Genomic DNA, 13,570 nt, shown 5'->3' on the forward strand with positions numbered 1-13,570 from the left:
TAAGAAAAGAACTCTAGAAAATTAACACAACAACATCTACAAAACAGCTCCTGTGTCAACAGGTGTCCAGTGCTATCTTTGATCATGGGATCAGTGTGATGTGTTTACAGCAGTGCTTTACTTCCTAAAATGAGCACCGGTATTCCGTGCTGCAAGTGTATTGTAAACTCTTTCTGGCTAACCCACAGGAACCAGGGAAAAGAACAACTAATTGGAGCCAGACAGCTGAAGTGTAAAAGAAAGATGAGTTCTGCTATCTAAAAATACTGAGGCATGTCCCAATTTGAATCTTTACCCATAGCTGTGAAAATCATTATCCAGTCTAAAGACACCATCGCCCACATATTATGGGTGTGACAGATATTTGGTGATCATTGTTAGATTGGAAAGCAAACCTGCAGATTACCACACTCATACAGGTTATGTGGGAATAACACAAACTGCTTTATCAGCCATGTTGGCCCTTCAGGAAGCACAGTCATGGGATGTAGACAAATATATACCCGACCCAGAAACTCTAACCAAGAGAGAAGTAACAGACACATGCAGCGAGAGCTTTAGTTTGTCACCAGAACTGAAGCATCCTCAGCAAATGCTCACAGGTGAAAATCAATTCAATTGCACTGAATGTGCCAGGAGATTTAGTTTGTTATCTAACCTACAGTGTCATCAACAAACCCTCAAAGGGGAAAAAACATACCATTGCAGCGAATGTGGGAGTAGTTTTAGTTACTCTTCAGCATTAAGAAATCATCAGCAAACCCAAACAGCGGGGAAAACATTTGAATGCAGTGAATGTGGAAAGAGTTTTAATGATTTATCAATCCTACAAAGACACCAGCGAACACACATTGGGGAAAAAGCATATAATTGCAATGAATGTATGAAGACTTTTAGTCAGTTATCAAACCTCCAAGCACATCAACGAACACACACAGGGGAAAAACCATACCATTGCAATGAATGTGCAAAGAGCTTTAGTTGCTTATCACACCTTCAAGCTCATCAGCGAACACACACAGGGGAAAAACCATACCATTGCAATGTATGTGGGAAAACATTTAGTCAGTTGTCAAATCTCCAAGTACATCAACGAAAACACACAGGAGAAAAACCATACCAATGCAATGAATGTGCAAAGAGCTTTAGTTGTTTATCATATCTCCAAAGACATCATCGAACACACACTGGGGAGAAACCGTACCATTGCAATGAATGTGTGAAGAGCTTTAGTGACTTATCAACCCTACAGAGACATCAGCGAACACACACAGGGGAAAAACCATACCATTGCAATGAATGTATGAAGACCTTTAGTCAGTTATCAAACCTCCAAGCACACCAGCAAACACACACAGGTGAAAAACCATATCATTGCAATGAATGTGCAAAGAGCTTTAGTCGCTTATCACACCTCCAAGCACATCAGCGAACACACAGAGGGGAAAAACCATATCGATGCAATGAATGTGTTAAGACCTTTAGTCAGTTATCAAACCTCCAAGTACATCAACGAACACACGCAGAGGAAAAACTATATCATTGCAATGAATGCGCAAAGAGCTTTAGTTGTTTATCATACCTCAAAAGACATCATCGAACACACACTGGGGAAAAACCATACCATTGCAATGAATGTTTGAAGAGTTTTAGTGATTTATCAATCCTACAAAGACATCAGCGAACGCACACTGGGGAAAAACCCTACCGTTGCAATGAATGTGCAAAGACCTTTAGTCAGTTATCAAACCTCCAAGTACATCAACGAACACACACAGAGGAAAAAATGTACCATTGCAACGAATGCACAAAAAGCTTTAGTTGTTTATCATACCTCCAAAGACATCAGCAAAGACACACAGGGGAAAAACCATACCATTGCAATGAATGTGTGAAGAGCTTTAGTGGTCTATCAATCCTACAAAGACATCAGCGAACACACATTGGGGAAAAACCATACCATTGCTATGAATGTGGGAAGAGCTTCAGTCGTTTATCAAACCTCAAAGTACATCAGCGAACACACACAGGGGAAAAACCATATCATTGCAATGAATGTGTGAAGTCCTTTAGTCAGTTATCAAACCTCCAAATACATCAACAAACACACACAGGGGAAAAACCTTACCATTGCAATGATTGTGCAAAGAGCTTTAGTTGTTTATCATACCTCCAAAGACATCAGCGAAGACACACAAAGGTAAAACCATACTATTTGAAACAAATCTGTGAAGACCTTTAGTTGGTTATCACGCCTTCAAATGCATCAACAAATACATATAGGGGAAAAAAATACCACTGCAATGAATGTGTAAAGAGCTTTAGTCAGTTATCACGCCTCCAAATGCATCAGCAAACCCACACAGGGGAAAAACCATTCAAGTGCAGTGAATGTGTGAAGAGCTTTAGTCATTTATCCCTGCAAAAACATCAGCAAACACGCACTGGGGGAAGAACCATACCATTGCAATGAATGTATGAAGAGTTTTAGTAGGTTACCACATCTTCAAATACATCAGCGAATACACACGAACGAAAAACCTTACCATTGCAATGAATGTGATAAGAGCTTTAGTCAATTATCACACCTCCAAAGACGTCAGGAGACGCACACAGGAGAAAAACTATCATTGCAGTAAATGTGGAAGTAGTTTTAGTCAGTGTTCAAAATTAAGGACTCATCAGCGAATGCACACGGGGGAAACACCATATCATTGTAGTAAATCTGTAAGTAGTCTTAGTCAGTCTAAAATATTAAGGAATCACCAGCAAATACACATGGGGAAAAGCTGTTCCAATGCAGTGAGTTTGTGAATACCTTTAGTCAGTAATCAGTCCTACTAACACATCAGCCAACACACAAACGGATAAAATCATTCAAGTACAGTGAATGTGGGAAGAACTTTAGTCAGCTTTCAGCTCTCCAAAGGCATCAGCGAACACACACAGAGGGGACAAACAAAAATGTTTTGAGAGTGGAAAGAATTAGTCGATTATCATATCTAGAATGCCATCTGTGAACACACAATGGTGAAAATACTTACCATTGTAGTGAATATGGAAGTAATTTTCATGACTGTTCAGCATTAAGGATTCATCAGCGAATTCACACGGGAAAAGCCATTCAAGTGCAATGAACATGTGTAGGGCTTTAGTCAGTTATCAACCCTGCAAAGTCATCAGCGAACACACACAGGGGCAAAACCATTCAACTGCAGTGAATATGTGAAGGGCGTTAGTCAGTTATCAACCCTGCAAAGTCATCATGGAACACCCAGAATGGAGAAAAACTGTACCAGTGTAATGAATGTGTGAAGAGATTTAGGCTGTTATCACATCTCCAAATACATCAGCAAAACATACACAGGGAAACTTCACACCATTGCACTGAATGTATGAAGAGCTTTAGTTAGTTATCACACCTCCAAGCACATGAGCAAACACACACAAAGAAATACCCTTACCATTACAGTGACTGTGGAAGTCGTTTTAGTAACTCCTCCAACCTACATTAGAGAACACATGTGGGAAAGCCATACATGTGCACTGAATGTATGAAGGTCTTTAGGTGACTTCCTACAGGTAGGAAAAAACATGAAGTACCAGGAGACATTTTGGGGGACTAGCATAATGTGAAATAAAAGCAAGAAATGTTGGTTTTTACTGAGTAAACTGAATTTTACAGAAAAACATCAAAGCACACCGGATCACGCTATTGGTAAAAGCAACACTATAAACAATGCTTTGACTAACCAGGGTATTTGTAGCAAGATTTAGGGATCGGTGATAAAACACAGTAATTGGAGGTTGACCAAGTAATTTCACCATTTTCAGCCAACACAGTGACCTCTTTGATTACACAATTAAACTGTACTTCCTGCCAATTGTCCTTAGGATGCTAACTTGCAGTTACTTTATGATGTACCATGCATCTTACCAGATATTAAGAAAATGTATGTTAAACTGGTAAATTGAGGCTCGTTGTTTAAAAGTCAATACTCGGGGTAGCCTTCCGTGCAGCACGTTTCCTGGGACACTAATGCCCTAGCTATTGAGTTAGGACTTCTGCAAGGAGGATCTTGCATTAGTGGAAGGAGAAACATAAAGTGAGAAAACACCTACCTTTTCCTGGGTGTTGTGTCTCTCGTCCCCCTGTCTCTCTCTCCCCCCACCCCCACCCACCCACCCACCAACTTATTCCCCCAATTATACTATCAGTGTGTTGTGTCAAGTTGGGGCACTCTTGATGGATACACAGCTGTTCTTCCAGATCCTGAACGATTAGAATGAAAAAACTTAGGGCCATATGTACGAACACATTTTCCCATAGACCCAGAATGGGTAAAACCCTTTGCTACATCTGGCCCTTATAGCCTTCCCTTTCTTTTTTTTAAATATTTCTTTGTCTCCAGTCTGATGGTTTTCTGGCTGTGAGTAGGCACCAGAGATGGAGCTTGTCTGCAAGTTACCCTAGGGTGCTGGTCCTGATGGTTTTGTAAATGATGAAGCTCGTTTTGAAAATGGCTGTCAAGGGTTACCAGTGGAGTTCCATCAAGTTTTATCTTACATGGAATAGATGCTCTGTAATCAGTTACTGGTCTCTGGTTCTTGTTTTACCTGCTTGTCTTTAAAGAACTACCTAAGCATGTTATCTCATCCAATGTACTCGGAGGTTATGTAGCAACAGTTAGAAGCACTATACAAGAACTCTAAATAAATACATAATTCTGATGAAGCACATTCTAGAATTCCTAACATTGTTAAGGTTGATTTCAGTTAACAATAAAATGATCTTGTGTCACAGATGTTTATTTAATTTAAAATGAATCCTGATTGATGAAATGACACTTTAATCTGTTCGATACCTTTCATATTTGTGTAAGTAAATGATTGAAATATGTGAGGAGGCTGACCTAACATCTCTGGGCCATCAGACTATAAAAGCGTGGGCGCAAGGACTAAAACATGGAGGATTTCACTCTCCAACCTGTGTATTGCAGCTTAGTAATTCCCATTGATCAAATGTACTTGAACAGTTACCACTCACCTGTCCAAATGTATGGCTAGCTGGGTGCCTTGAGCCAACATTGACAGTGAGTCACGTCTTCACTGTACTAGTGAAACAACCTATTGAAGACTCTCTCCAGGTGCACACACTGTGTTGAACGCTTTGGACAAATCCAGGTCAACCCCAGCTGCTGATCACTGGCCAAGATCAAATTGTTTTGAATATTCCGGAGGACTGAGACGGTGCATTGAGGAGGCTGAAACAAACTTGTTGATATCCATTCACAATTAGCCCTTGTTCCTGTAGTGGAATCTGGTACTGTGCACATTTTGTTACATTTGCTCAGTATTTTAGATCATCTTGAAATAACGCTCCTCATGACATCAGTCTGATATTCGCCATGAGTTGACCGGTTTATGAACTCCACTAACATTTAGAGAGGCATTTTAAAAAATGTAATTTGAGTCAAAAAGCAACTTTTGAGCCTTTTAATTCGCATGACACATAGATTGGATGATCCTGCAAGTACATACTTGAAGGTTTAACTGTTGTATTGGAATTGGTCTTTGTGTCTGTCACGATCTTGAACACTTTCCTGATTTTTTTTTTTTTTCTATCCCGTTGTAATTACATGGATTTTTTTAATTTTTTTTGTTTTAATCTTTATTGGCATTTTCAATAAACAAACATAGACACAGTAGGCAACATTAATTTGTGTAAACATAAGATGATCACAGTTGAGGAACCATGCAAGGACTCAAGTTCCCTAGAGGTCTATAATAATTGGAGTTCCATATGCAGGCCTGTATGTCCAGTCACCGTGTAAAATACTAATACCATGTGAGACCAACAAAAACAGTAACAATTGTAACGCTAGCTAGTGGATGGTAAAGATCTTCCCAAGGACAGAAAGGGAGCAGGTAGGGTACTCTAGGAGATAGTGTATGTAACCTGTGTATCACCATCATCCCAGGGATGGCCAAAGGGGGATGAAAGAGTCCACCTTATAGTGTGTGTGAGGGATCTCAAATTAGTGCTGGTAAACTTCTAAGTGTTATGACCCAGGGGCAAGGACGGCAGCTCCAGAAACAGTGGATGTGGCCGGCAGCCCAGGAGGCGGTGGGGAAGATAATGCATCAGGAAGGAAGAGAATACCGCTTATCTAAGAGCTTTTTTGCATACGTGTCCCATAGCTTGATGCTACCCCCTCCACTGCACCCAATAGAAGCAGATGCTAGACTTTTTTTTTCCTCCGCCACGGGCCATTTATGTCACATGATGCCAAACTGAAATCTCAAGGGATTGAACTGCCTTCCAGGCCATGGCTATCAGCAGTTTAAACAGCATTAATGCTAAGTCAGCCAGTCGTATGTAATGTTTTGTGCGTTTCAGTTGCTTTGTGGTCCCAAATAAACAAAATAACCGATCAGGGGAGAGTTGTGTATCAGTTACTGCAAAGGTGTGCTCCAGCACTTGGGTCCAGGTACGTGCCAAAGACTGGCATCCCCAAACCAAACGTATAATGTGGCATCTGTATGTCTGCATCTGGGGCAGAATGGTGAAGTCCATGGGAACATCACATGCAGGAGGTGTAGAATGAGATAAGTCAGATGGAGATAATAAAATTATGTGAATTTGAGGCGTGCATTGCTTGACACTTGTTTGATGTGGCATAATGCCATTGCCCACTGCTTGTCTGTAAAGAGAAATGACACAGCTTTTTGACCAATCCCGTGAGTAAAGAAGTGGTGCAGCCTTTGATGAAGTGGAGGTTCCACAGCTCCCATCGACCGAGCACCCCAAAGCATGATAGGTTAGGAAGGCACCCGTTCCCAGGGTGGAGGAGCCTTGAAATCGTTGAAAGGATTGTAAGGTGCTCAAAATGTTTGCTCAGCTGGAGCAGTCCTGAATCTCGCCATGGTTGGTGGTCATGGTCCAAGAGTAGCACTGATGAGGGGAGGTCCCAGGTAGGGAGCTGTGGTGGATATGGGGGTGCTCAACATTTAGGTTGCATATATCTATTCCACATTAATTTGGCCATGTGTAATAACCTAGGAAGCTCTCAGGCCAGACGGCCTGCCGACAACAGCCAATGCATTACATTTCCATCTCCAAGCTCAACTAGAATAAAATTAAAGTCTCCCATTTTGTCTTTTGCCATCAACCGCATGAGCAATTGCAGCTGCACTATGCACTGCTGCAAAGTACCATTCTAAGTCTGGTGTGCCCAGGCCTCCCTCTTGCATAGAGCAATGTAGTGTCTGAAGGGATACGAGCTTACTGGCAGGCCCTCAAATCAAATCTGATTCTAGCCCACTCAACTCCTTGAAAAAGGCCCTGATAGGCGCTACCTGGAGCATCACAAAAAAGATACAGGAACCATGGGAGGATAGGCATTTTCGCTATTTCAGCATCGTTTTGGTACACGTTAACCCCCTAAATAGCGAAAAGTGTCAAAAAACCAAACCATGGTGTCACCTCAGCCCAGCCCTCTCAGTGGGGCTCGTGCCTTGAAGAGGGTAGATGCAGGCCTTGCCCCAGTTAACCTCAAGCGTAGCTAGATCCCCGAAGGTATCCAGTAGGTTGTAGATGGCACACAGTGATTGGGTATGATCCTATAAATATATTAGCACAACATCTGCTTAGGGTGAGACAATGTCCAATTTGTGTGTATCCGTATACCCCAAAAGGGACCCCTGCTCCGTATCACAGCAGCCAGTGGTTCCATGGCTAAAGCGAAGATAATGGGCAAGAGGGAACAACCCTGCCTAATGCCTCACTTGATGGGGAAAGGAGTGCAAGATGTAACGCCCTATGCGCATCCTAACTTGCAGAACTGTGTATAATAATTTCATCTGTTCACGCGAAAGGCCTCCAACACACGGAATAAGTAGGTCCAGCCCAACGTGTTGAAGGCCCCAAAATCTAGAGAGATCACCTCTGGGAAAGGCTTCCTGTCACCAGCACAGCCAACATATATTGTATGTGGTTGATTGGGACAGAATAAAGACTCACTAGTCCGAGTGTTTCAGGAAATCTAACACAGGAATCAGCCTATTGGCAAGTACCTTGCTCAGGATCCAATAGGCTATGTTGAGCAAGGAAAGGGGGGTGGTAGGAACTCACTAAGAGCAGATCTTTGCCTTGTTTCAGCAATGCAGCTGTAATGGCCTCTTGGAGGAAGGCGGGTAAACAAACTCGCTAATGGGTTTCCTATTACATCACTAGCAGCTTGGGAGCCAATGTAGTGTGATATGTCACATAGAACTCGGCAGCAAACCTGTCCAAGCTTGGGGTTTTACCCGTGAGCCACCCGACCGATGGCCAAGTGAAGCTGTTCCAATTGTATGGTCTGCTCCAGTTCCTGCAAATGTAGGGGGGGACAGTTGAGGCAGGGCATTTCCCTGAAGGAAGGCCTCAAGAGCCGGCACAAAAGGCTCAGTACAGGTGGGAAGTACAGTGTTTCATAGTAGCCAGCAAAAACTTTGTTTATGCTCTCTTGTGTGTTCACCAGGTGGCCCGTAGCGTCTTGAATAGCACCTGCAATTGCCCTAGGGATTTTTGAGCGCAGCAGCCACACTAACATTTGCCCAGGCTTATCCACTTCTGCATGTTGATTTGCCACCGCTGCAGTGTAATCAGGATTACCCAATCGCTGAATCTGTTCTCTGTATTGACGGTGGAGTATCCATTTCTCAAGGTCTGTAACAGACCACAGAATTGTCTGCACCCCCACCTCCCACCCCCACCCAGGATGAATTAATGCAGTGCCCCCTCATGACCACCTTCATAGCATCCCATTTGTTCCTTCTGGTAGTGGCTGTACCATAGTCATCCACAAAGTATTGTGAGAGTTGCTTACCAATGGTCTCCCTATGGGGTACATCCCTCAGTGCCTCTGTTCTCAGCCTCCATGTCGGGACAGCGGACGTGGCCACTCCCCAGTGAAAGGTCACCTTGCGAGGGTTATGGTCAGAAATAGTTTAGCCCAAATATTCAGAGGTCTGTATCAAGGGCCAAAAATCTGAGGTACAAAAAATGTCATCTAATCTAGTATGAATCTGATGGCCTGGAGCGTAAAATCATCTGGGTGTTCCAAACGCCACACATTGTGAATATGGAGTGTCGCACTCCAGTGCTTTGTTGCTTGAATCCCCTGGTACCTGGGAGTGGGGGGTCTGCTCTATCTAGCAGGGAATCCTGGACACTATTTAAGTCCCCACACCATAACCCTGGGGCCTGTAAGTCATGAATTAAAGATGGAGACGGCTTGTGGAAAAATCACCCTGGTGCATGATGGGTGCATATATAGGGCTCAAGAATAGGAGGTGGCCATCTAACAGACCCTCCAACAGCACATATCTGCTTGTCAATCAGTCTTCTATGCTTTACAAAGGGTACTCCTGGAGCCACCCAAATCTAGGGTTCTCTGGCATAAGCTGAGTACACTGTACCTTAAGTTTGCCATCGCCAATGTTTGGCAACCTTCAGGAGTTCCGTCGTAGTGAGATGTGTTTCCAGGAGGCATGCAAAGTGTACATTTAAATGCCTGAGATATGCATATATCTTATGTTGCCTAGCAGGTGGGTCCATCCTTCTAATATTCCAGGTTAGAACAGTATACACCATAAACAATAGCGCTGGAAACAGTATCTAGGGTAATCCAATACAGAAGGATACACAGCATACATTCTCTGTCTCCGCTGTCCAGCCAGATTAGAAAAAATCCACATGAACCATAAAACAACTAAACTCCCCTCCCCAGGCTTAGACACCAATGGCCATCGTGCCTGTAAGACCCATATGCAAAGATCATTCATGGTATATACCAATGTAAAGCAAAAGTTCCATTCGGAAATACACCAAAGGTGAGGGGCGGACCAAACTTAAAGTGTAAAAAGTAAGCTGGTGTCTGCGGAAAGGCTCCTGAGCCCAACCAGTGTAATCCAGGTAGTAGGCCCTGACCTCCCTCAGGCAAAACATGCTCCGGTAACGGACCCAGAAGTGTGTCCAACTGGAAAGGCCCTGGCTATCAAGGGACTGAGACCTCCCTCCTGGGAGAGCCCATTGGAGTGATCAAAGATCCCACTCCAGAGGCAACGGATCCAGGAGCTCAGATCTCAGTCAGCATTAGTGTATGTGGATAAGGGCAGATGGCAATTAGAGCTCAGAGCTGAAACTTCAGCAACTGCCCGTGCCCTCTCCTGGGCTGCTTGTTCATCTGTGGGGTGGGAGCAAGTCTTTTGTGGGTGCCTGCAGTGCTTTGGCCTCCCATCTGACCAGCCACCTAGCTCTCTTTGAAAATCATCAGTGAGAAGCTATACACATTTGGAACGCAGCCAGATCCACACCTCCTCAGGGGTGGCAAAGAAATGCATGGCATCGGAGTCAATCACTCATAGCTTGGCAGAAAAAAGTAATGCCTATAAAAGGCCCAAAGTGCAGACCTGTGCCTTAACTGCGTTTAGGTGCTTTGCTTACTCTGCACCTCTGCTGTGTAGTCTGGATATGTTGTGATCATAGCTCTGTTGTAGGTCCAGGGGCCCCTCACCATGAAAAACGGCAATATCTTGTCTTAATAGTTGAGAAGGCACACTATAATGGGTTGAGGAGGAGATCCTGGGAGAGTAGGGCGCACACAGGATGCTTTGCGCCCTTTCAGTATAGAAAAAATTTAGGACCTTAGCTGTGAACACGTGTGTTGTTAGCCACCCATCAAAGAACAGCTCTAAGCTTGGATTCTCAGCCCCTTCAGGAGAGCCCAGAAAAAGGATATTATTCCACCAGGAGCAGCCTTCTGTGTTCTCCGCTCTCGCAGTGAGCTCCCTCGCCTCCTTCCGTAGAGTTGAGACTTGATCCTGCAGGGTTTTTACAGTGGGACTAATCGTTATTAACTTGGATTCAGTGCCATCGACTTGTTCTGCGAATTTGGTGTGATCGCTGCGCAACAGTCCAGTTTCAATTTGATTGCTCCCATCTGCGTTTCCACAGCAGTTTTGGAGTCCTGTATGGCCTGGAGCACCTTGTTGAACATTGCTGTATGTATCTCTAGAGTGTCTTCCATTTGATGCATCAGATCTATGGAGGGCGGGGTGGCTGAAAGCATGGCCATTATGGACTTTTGACGTGGGGGTTTCGTTGTTTTGGGCGCACCATGCCACCAATAGGACTCGGTATTACTGAGTTGGATGAGTTGTTCGGGGCAAGGGGTAAAAATAGCATCTACCACGTCAGGATATGTGGTGTGTGTAACACTTTCAGGAGAGTTTCGGAGCCAACCCCTTAGCAATGGGAAAGTGTGGACGAGCCACTCCAGGAATATGCCCCCAACACTTAAGTTCACATCCCGGTCTTGGCCAGTCGGCAAACCTTCTCCAAGCCCTGTGTTATGCCCCAGCATCGTTGAGCCTGCCCGCATACATGAAAGTTCTGTCTGTCGTGCCTGTATTCCTGCTGCTTTCAAGAAGGAGTCCACCTACTTGTGGGGTACTCAGGACGAGGAAGTCACGAGCTCCGCTGAATGTGCCGACATAGGTGCCCAGGCGTCTTTGCTTGGGGAGTCTCAGAACTCAAGGCTAACACCCATTTCCAGCGACTTCACAGTGGGGTTCAGTGGTGATTGAAAAATTGTGACAAGGGCTTTGCGGAGACCACAGTGGTTATGCTGGGAGGGATCTGGAGGAGGCAGGGGAGCAACCATACAGGTCCTCTCCCCTGTGGTTGATATCTGCCAGTACAGTCCAAAGGTCAAGTGAGCCAGCGGCCGCATTAGGGGGGCTGGAGGGTCCTAAAGACAAGGGCCAGCTCTCACCACTTCAGAGTTCTATTTTGCCAATTGGAGGAAGCCGGGGAGCGCCCACAGAGAACTGCTCCCTCGCTGCCAATAGTGTAGATTCCCAGGTTCAGAGAAGCGAGTGGCCATGGCTTCAGAGCACGCGCGGCGCAGCCAACCAGGCCTCAGCAGGGGCAACTTCAGCTGGAGCGGGATGCTGTCCGCAGTCTCAGCTCTTCGCGCGGACCCAGGTGGTCACGGCACAGTGCAGCCCCTCTTGGTTGCACGCTGTGCCCCAATTTCAGACCACTCCACTCCTGGCCGTGCAGGTGGGCTACACCCTCTCCCCTTCAGTGGGCCCCGCCACAGGACATGGTGGTTGAGCACCTCAAACCTTTCTTGTGCACCCGTGCGCATGCTGCTGTATAGGGGGGCTAGAGGGGGTTTCGTCTGCAAATGTGGGGCACTGGATGACTGAGGATAAATGAAGTTGGGCCCAAGAACTATAGAGCCGCAGTGCAAGGCTTCTGGTTGCAGCGCCATCTTGGCCACGCCACTACATGGATTTCATGATGATTTTATCACGGATCCAATTTCAAATGGATAAATCCCTGTGAATTATAGACAATATCTGACAGGGGAAGGGGACTGTGTGAAAGACGAGACAAAGGCAGGCTTCAAACCGTTACAGGTTCGTCCTCAGAATATTGAGAGCCTTGTTACTTTCTCTCCTGGACTGAAACATGTTTGATTTGAATTGTTTGCTGTGCTTTTGATGCGACTCCTGGAACTGAGAAAGTAATCATTGTTAGTTTTATATATTTCTAATTCTTTTCAGTCTAATACTTAGTAAAATTTCGCATATTCCCATTATCTTTTATATTTACTCTTTTTTCATGTTTTTTTGCGAAAGGCACACTAGAAAACAGATAAGGGTTATGCATTAATGCTCAATTAATCCTGCACCAGATTCACGTAAAATTAACAAGCTTATTATAAATAAACAGAAGCCCGAGGTCTCCGTTTAAAACTCTTGCAGGAAATGTGTTAACTAAATTAACTCTGTCACATAGTTGCCTCTCTGTGAGGAAATCAACAAAAACAATGTTTACATTTGTGCCTTTGTCAAAGAACTGCTCTTGAACTGAATAAGCGTAGAATGTTAGTAAGTACAAAATCACATTTGCCTCTCAAGTTCAATGTAACAATATCTGCAAATAAATGCTGCTTTGTAAACTTGCAGTTATAATTCTTCAGATGCTTCTTAAATGTTTACTTTTTAAGCCCATCCAGTAAAACAAAAATTCGTTTTTTTACGTTACAACAGCAATGCCGTCAAAAATGCTTTTCTTCGTTTTGTCACTCTGATTCTCAGTGTGTGTTTGAAATTATAAATCTAAAGGTTCCACAGACATTCCTATTTAACTTTGAAGGCTCAAAAACAAATAGCTATATCAGAATGAAATGAACTTCTTTCTTTGTTTTTTTCCCTACAGATTTTAAGCTCCAAGCTGCCAACACAAAGGCTTGTCTGGATCAAAAATGCGTAATTAATTACTTAAACAAACAAGAGAAATCTGTAACAGTGCATAGTAACGCCCTGACGCTGTTACGCATACACGCACGCACTCCCTGACCCACATGGGAGGTCAGGGCGAGTTTATAAAAGGAGGCGAGCCCCGCCTACAAGTTCATTCGAATGGAGTATGGCGAGACTGTGTGGGCGTCTAATAAGTATTCTGCACTTACACGGCATGCCCAGCGTGGCCCATTGCTGCCACACGCTTCAG

General features: G+C 44.2%; 1 pseudogene; it reads left to right on the top strand.

Moving 5' to 3' along the window:
- LOC138286977 (zinc finger protein 850-like) overlaps positions 1–13,048 on the top strand; it is a 183,738-nt pseudogene extending 170,690 nt beyond the window's left edge.
- Positions 13,049–13,570: the final 522 nt, after the last annotated feature.

The sequence above is a fragment of the Pleurodeles waltl genome, chromosome 4_1 (genome assembly GCF_031143425.1).
Source record: "Pleurodeles waltl isolate 20211129_DDA chromosome 4_1, aPleWal1.hap1.20221129, whole genome shotgun sequence".
NCBI lineage: Eukaryota > Metazoa > Chordata > Amphibia > Caudata > Salamandridae > Pleurodeles > Pleurodeles waltl.